Below are 7,926 nucleotides of genomic sequence, written 5' to 3' on the forward strand. Positions count from 1 at the left end.
AAGCCTGATCGTTAGGTAGAGATCTAAGCAGATACAAATACAACCGGGCTAGATCGTTATAGATTCTTGGTGGGTGGGTGGGAGATACGACCGGGCTAGATATAGCTAACAGATTCTGTGAATTAATTAATTATACACACACACACACATATTCTTTAAGCTTATTTATCTATAATATTTTATAAATAAATTTAACATGGGATATTTAATGATTAAATTCAATGAAGGGGTGGAATATCATTTCTTAAACGGAAAAATGACGTGATCACGGGTGGATCCAAGGGGTGAAGCGTGTGCCGGCCCTCTTCTGATCCGTCGTGAATGAAATGATAGGGACAATATTTATATACATATTATTATTACGTCTAATATTTATTACGCTTTGTTAAACAAATCCTCTTCTCAGTTGCCGCTTCCATGGGCGCAGAAGATGAAATTTCTCAACTTAAGAGTCCACACATTATCTTATATATGTGAAAGGGATTAATCACGATACACGACGACTCTTAAAGTAGGTGACATAATGTATAGTACCCATAAGGAGCCACCCCATAAGAAGATGAAACTTTCATATTGTGACTGTCATGACTCGAATCTGCATCATTAGATATAATCTTTTATCTTGTGAATCATCCGTGTTACGCCACTGAAGCTTCCATCCTAACCCTATTCCTAGAAATGGTAGCCACTAAGATGGATTCCATATATGTCTTTAACAGCGTTGATTAAATAATTAATAAAAGTTTTATAGATGTAAGAGTGCTCAATCAATTTAATAGGATGGGATGAAAATTAAAATAGTTTCTCTCTCTCTCTCTCTTCCCAGGAAATTATGGATATTGATAAATTATCCAAAATTTCAAGATGATTTATCATTCCAAATTGGGTTTTTCCCCATTATGCCCCTGGTCACCATCTCAAAATTTTGAGTAATCTATCAATGTCTTGAAATTATTATTAGTTGGAATTAAATGTTGTCACATTATAAATGATAGAACGAAGGAAGCCTTAGGTTTCTAATTATTATTTTGCAAATTTTATACAAATTATTGCTGCCACAAATTACCAATGACAATGGTTAGATCAAGTTCGCTATCATATTTCAATTGTTAAGAGTTCTAACATTAACGTGTGATTTCATAAGAATTATTTACATGGAGAACAGGCATGGCCTAACGTTTTAGACTGAAGCGGCCCAAAAGGCCCACCTAAAAGGACATTTTGGCCCAATGGCTTCTAGAGCTCAAGCTTTTCTCGTATATTCTATCCTACTGTTATTCTATTGAACGTTGATAAATTATAAGAGCTTCACTTTTCTAATTTATCTTTGAATATTCATATATTACAATTAAAATTAACATCTAATATCTACGAAACAATTATCATGCACATTCGTTTGTCTAATGGGTTGGGTGAGTAAGCCTTCTACCCTACCAACTATCAATGAGCCAAACCCTCTAATCCAATGAGTCTATCCTGTCTTTGTATCCAATAAACGAAGTTTGGGACGCAAATAGAGCGGTTTGCTCTCCACTTTCAGATATTGGGAAGAAAAAGAGGATCACGACTGCTTTTATTTTTTTTCTCTTAAGTAAAAATTTCATTAAATACAACCTAAAAGTGTCTACAGCTTTATAGCAGGGTATTTCCCAAAACTCCAACTAAAGATTACATTAAAAGATCTAAACAATTAAAAAAAAATGTACAAATATAAAAAGTTCAATTCTCCTGATATCAAAAGAAACGTACAACTTTCAGGGAATATCTTATTTAGTATCACTTTTTGAAAAATCGTCAGATAAAACAACTTTCTTAAGGATCATGTTAGCTTTGGTCGTCCAAGATTAACAATTGTGCTACTAATTCCAAGATACTCACCAAAATAATCACTTAAATTACATATATATACTCATTACTTAAGCTACCATTTAACGTGAGTGTTGACATTTGTGTCAACCCTCAATTATTAAGTAGTCCGAACCAACGGAATAGACAACAAACACGAGAACAAAACCTTCTATTCATGAAATCAACCCACATGAAATTTGCAGAGTAAAAAAGCCCGATCAATCGGGAGGTGCCAAAAGTGCCACAAAGCTTGGCTCTATAAAGTAGAAGGGAAAAAAATAGTAGCTAACCTAGTCCAAATAACACACTGAATCTGATGCACTAGCTAGGACGCAGATTATTCTTGCTCCCTAAAGTATCTAGTATTACTCTCTCGCCATAAAAAATAAATCATAGCCTATAAAACCAAATGAGTAGCAACCCACCCAGGACTCTCACTAGTCCACCTTGCCGTTGCCCATAAGATTTCTATCTCTTATTGTTGTCAAAGCCATTCAAATTTTCTCGAACAATGAAAAAAGACAATACCTAACGAGAATAGGAATAATCAAAGAAAATATGACTATGACACTTTACTGCCTCCCTGTAAAGAAAATATCTAGTCAAAAACAGTAAAAAGAGGTTAATACGATCAAAAGTATATAATTGTTCCCTAATCGTTAACCAAAAAATAAACATATGAGCTGAAATACCATTACCATGCCCTACCAAACAATGCTAGGAGACACGAGAGCGTTGCACCAGAAAGACCTTGCAAAGCAGACAGAAAACACCCCATCAAAGACTGGGAGTCATCTCAACACTCAACCCTATGAGGGTCAGGCATCTGGTCCTAAATAATATCCAAATATGGTAATGAAGTTATCTTTAGCCATGCCTAAAAACCATCGATAATGATTTCTGAGACATAAGCAGTGATAGATATTCTTAGCTACCAGGACAATTGGTGAGAGAATCTATCTACAAGCACCCTAAGAGAATGCCAATGGTCACGTCACAAAAAACCTTTCTACCATATCTTATCCTCTATCCAAAATTAAGCCTCATCGCATTGCAGACTTACAATAGTTTCCTTCAATACCAAGGACACGAGAAAAGCACTAGAAGCAACTAAAAGCATATATCTTTAATTTAATAAGTATGAACCCATTTAACCTAAAGAGACTCTTTAAGCCTCATCGTTGCCTAAGAGTAGCCATCAAATTAACTTAGCAACGAGGGCTTGGTTCCAAACATGTAATAGTATAATACCCCAAACCCCCTACTCCTTTAGGCAACACATCTCCCTCTAGGAAACCTTTGCCTTATGGGAACCAGCCTCATTGCCACTTCAAAGAAAGTTTCGCACTATTTGTTTAGTCTCTTTAATTGCTCATTTCAACAAAATGGAGACCAAAATCCAGTATAAATGTATGGTAGTAAGAACTGAGTGTGCTAACTAGAGTCGACCTCCAAAATAGAACAATGTATTATGCAACAAGCACACTTTATTTCGCACGTTATCTATAGGCTTATAGTCTCCATATGATAACTTAGTAGACAAAAAAGGAATCCCCAAGTATTTTTTGGAAAATGAACCCTTTGTAAAACCTAAAGCAAGATAAAGCACTTCCCTCAACGTCTCATCCCAACATGATATGGAACAGTTGCTCTTCGAGGAATTAACATGAAGACTTGATAAGAAAAAAATCTCTCCAAGTAGGACTTTAAAATGTGAACAAAGGAAAGGTCTTTATGAGAGAACAATAGCAAATCTTTTGCAAACATATGCATCACCATATGCTTCTGCTCACATTTCCAATAAAACTAAAATTCAATAGACTGAGTTTATTGACACACAATGCCTTGCAAAAACCTGTATGACTAGAACAAATAGGTAGTATGACAAAGGATCCCTCTAACTCAAACCTCGACCTTTAAAGAAAAAAATCATGCAAATGTCCGTTAATCTTAATAGAATAGTGGGGGAGTTATAATGCACTTCTTTACCCAACCACATAATTGAGAAAGAAAATTCATCAAATAAATAATATCAAAACCCTTCCCAATTTTGTGAATGAAGTTGATCGGGAGGCTTCGAAAGGCCTCCCTTCATCTCACCAACCAGTGGAACTCCATGAACGTGCTCGCACCAACGAGATTTTCCAAACACACATCTGGTCATTGGATTGTCTCTATGTTGCCTCTTGTTACTTTGAATTCTTCATTTATTCTATCACAACTACTTTTTAGGATTGCTCCTTTTATCGCATCTCAATTCGTGATTTTTCTCCTCATTTTTGTCATACTTGCTTGAGTGAAAAAATAACATAAGTTATTACAAAGTTTATTTCAAATTAATCAAATACAAATAACTCAATAAAATATAATCAATGAAACCCAAATTATAAATCGTCAAATTATTGCATCAATTACAAATTAATGGAAACGAAGCCAACAACGAATTAAAAAAAAAAAAATCTACTTTAAAATCGAGACCTACAAATTTCTAAACCTTGAGCTTATCACTAAGCTAAGACCATGGCTCTGTTTATATAACTACCTTGTCCATGCAAACATGACTTTCACTTTTCTTAACAATAAGTACGTTTTTTTCACTCACAGTAGCCAAAGTACATCGTACCACTTGCTCTTTCAATTAAGGGTGTGTTTGATTGCATTTAATTAGAAAGGAAACTATTTTTCAACTTGCATGAAAAAAAAAAATTATCTTCTCCTTAGATGGAATTTTTCGTGAAAAAAAACCAAAAACATGCTTTAATGATTATATCATAGAATTCAATTCCATGAAAAATATAACGTATCAAACACCAAAAATAGAATTTAATTCCTTGGATATGATATTTTTTTCATCTATCAAACACACCCTAACTACATTTGCATTTTAAAATGATATTGTATAACTTAAAAGTACATAATCACAAATATTAGAAGTAGAATAATTATTGGTTTAGCGAGTAAGGTAGAGGTCTTGAGATTTTTTAGATTTTAGATTTAATTTCTCCAACTCATCATTAGATATATTTGTTTTGTATTGTTCATAAGTTAATACTTTTAATTTTGTACTCTTGAATTTGATTACTCTTAAAAAGTATATTTTATAAAATTTTATATTTTGTTTTATATAATATGAAACTCCTCTTTCTCAGTTTGATAGTCCAATAGATTCATAGAAATCTTTTGATAACAAATAACTTTTTCAAATATTATAACAAATTACACTTAACATCATTAAATAACACTAAAATATTTTTGAAATATTTTTCGCAGGCTACATTTGAATATTAAAAGAAATAAAGGTAAATTACACTTAGATTAGGCCTAATTAATAGATGACCCCCCCCCCCAATTTTAGAAATTACAATAATTTTATCTAAAATTTAAAACTCAATACATTGAGTCCTTTAACATTAGCTAATTAATATTAAATTTTGAATTCTTCGGCCAGACAGATTGACAAACTCAATACATTGAGTCCTTTAACATTAGCTAATTAGTATTAAATTTTGAATTCTTCGGCCAGACAGATTGACAAAAAGAGTTATCGAATAGGGATTAAAAAACCAAAATACCCTACCCACTTTGTAAATTGGCAAAGTGGGTCACTGCCATGCTCGCTCCTCTTTCCTTTCCCATGACTACAATGTGATCGCCGAGCACTGCTGCCATTGCCTCGTCGCATCGCTACCATCGCCTCGCAGTCTCGGCTCACCTTATCTCACTGACTATCGTTGTATCCTCCGATGGTTGGCGAGATGACGAGAAGAGGCGCGGCGCGACGAGACAAAGGTAGCAGCGCTTGGCGATTGGTGGTCGCATCGCGACCATGGGAAGGGAGAAAGAAGAGAGTAGGGCAGTGACTCACTTTGCAAATTTGCAAAGTGGACAAAGGTATTTTGGTCTTTTAACCCCCATTCGATAAACCTCTCGAACATTGTAGATTAGATTTTAAATTTTTTTTCCAAAATATCAGCACACCATCCTCTTTCTTATCCTTATTTCTTTCTAACTTCTCATTCGATAACATCTCTCCCTAGTGACTTTACCCATCATTCTCTTGTGTTGTTTTTCTCTCCCTTTATTAGCACTAGGTACCCTACAATGGCTAGATCTAATAATCTAACCATTGTCAGTTCTTGTGATATTACATAACCAAAGCCCATGCAACGTGAGAAAAGGCTTTACCATCACCAACAAGGAGGTAAGGTTTAGAGTATTCTTGTAGTAATTATTGATCCTTGGAGAGGAACTCGCTACCTATTGTTGTATAAGGAGACCGCCTAGTTCATCACTAAGAAGCCTCCATTTTAGTCTACTGCCATTTGTTGTAAATACCCATTTCGGCATTAGTTGCCTCTACCACCTTTGATCATGACCAATAAAGATAAAGGAAATCTGAATATTGGTTGTAGATAGTTGTAATTTTAATTGTTATTTAAAAATCTTAAAACACATTCCCCGTTAGTTGTTGCGAAGGATATGATCCTTAAATCCCTCATTTAGGGGCGAAGAACCCCAACGATGTTCATGGTTGGCCAAACCTTAGCCCTTATCATTTTTTTTACTTTATTATAATTTAAACTTTTAAAATACTGTTAACATTAATGTTTATCAGAACACATAATTGAGTTTTTTTTTTTTTTTTTATCTATTTTCATTTCATGTGCCATCCCAAAATTTGTCAAAGGCAAAAAGTTGGGCTGATTCCAATGGGTAGCCATTCTACTCGTCAAAGATGAAAATAGGGAGCCAAATCTATAAATTCAGTTTCAATGGAGCTTGCTATAGTCATTCCTCCTTACAAAAAAAATTGGCAAAATTGAAATGACTCACCACAATTGGTGATAGAAATCTTGTCAACTCCCCGAGCCATCGCCCCCCCCCCCCAACCGACCATTAATGCCAGAAGAGACTAATTAGACGTTGAAAAGGCAAAATTAGTCGGAGAAGAGACGTTGAAGATGCGGCAACAACAGATCTAAAGAAGACGGTTGGAGAAGACGAGTTGAGGCGCAACAGATCGAGTTGCAGACACCAAATTTGGTGACAACGACGAGCATCAACGGCAGCGACTAAGTAGAACTAACAGCTGTGGCGACAGTGTCTTCTTCGGCGATGAGCAGATCGAAACTAATTTTTTATTTTGAGATATTTTGTATTTGATGAGTGATATTGTGTATTTGATTATTAATTTATATATTTGATTATTAATTTTGTGTATGTACGTATTTAATTAATTTGTGTATTTGATTATTAATTATATATGTGCGTGCATTTGATTATTAATTGTATATAAGGTAAAATAATTAAAATTTAAATTTATTAATAAATAAATAAAATAAAGAATTAAATAGAGAGTTGGAGTAAAGGATTGTCCCGTAGTTTGAATTTGGGCTTGAGGTTATTATCCAAAAAATTTGTTAGGTTTGGCTTAACTTAATTATACTAAAAATAATGGTCTTTTACCGAAATAATAGGTTGATTTCTAGTTCACTGACATTAAAATTTTATTTTTGCGATGCATTAAAAATTTACAAAAATTATTTTGTGGGAACAATAATAATATTTGTTTGTGTTTTTATTCTATTTGTTTTAAAGTAATAGTAATAAAATACCGTCAGTGACAATAAAATTTAGGTTACAACGAGCTGGTCCATTGAAAAGAGACTGGGCTTTAACCCCTGAACAGTGAACAAATCTCCCCTTGTTCCATTTTCTTTTAGGGCCACCCATTTTCATAAATAATGAAAGGCTGTTTTGGTAAAAAAAAAAAAAATGAAAAAATAAAAGTTTATTTCATTTCCAAATTAGTCAAAGTGTCACATGGTTTTGATTGAAATTGATTACCTGACTATTGTCTGTTTTATTTTATAACGTTTATATTTAAGCATAATTATATTATTTTCTCCTGAAAATGATTCACATAATAAATGTGTGATGCTCTTTTGTTTGTAAGAGATATCTTTTTTTTTAACTCTCATTTGAGATGAAATATTAAGTAGTGTGATCTAGTATTAAGTAAGATTTTATAATTATCGTCCTTATGGGTATAGTCTAACGGTTGAGACCGTACATATG

The sequence above is a fragment of the Diospyros lotus genome, chromosome 4 (genome assembly GCF_014633365.1).
Source record: "Diospyros lotus cultivar Yz01 chromosome 4, ASM1463336v1, whole genome shotgun sequence".
Classification (NCBI taxonomy): domain Eukaryota; kingdom Viridiplantae; phylum Streptophyta; class Magnoliopsida; order Ericales; family Ebenaceae; genus Diospyros; species Diospyros lotus.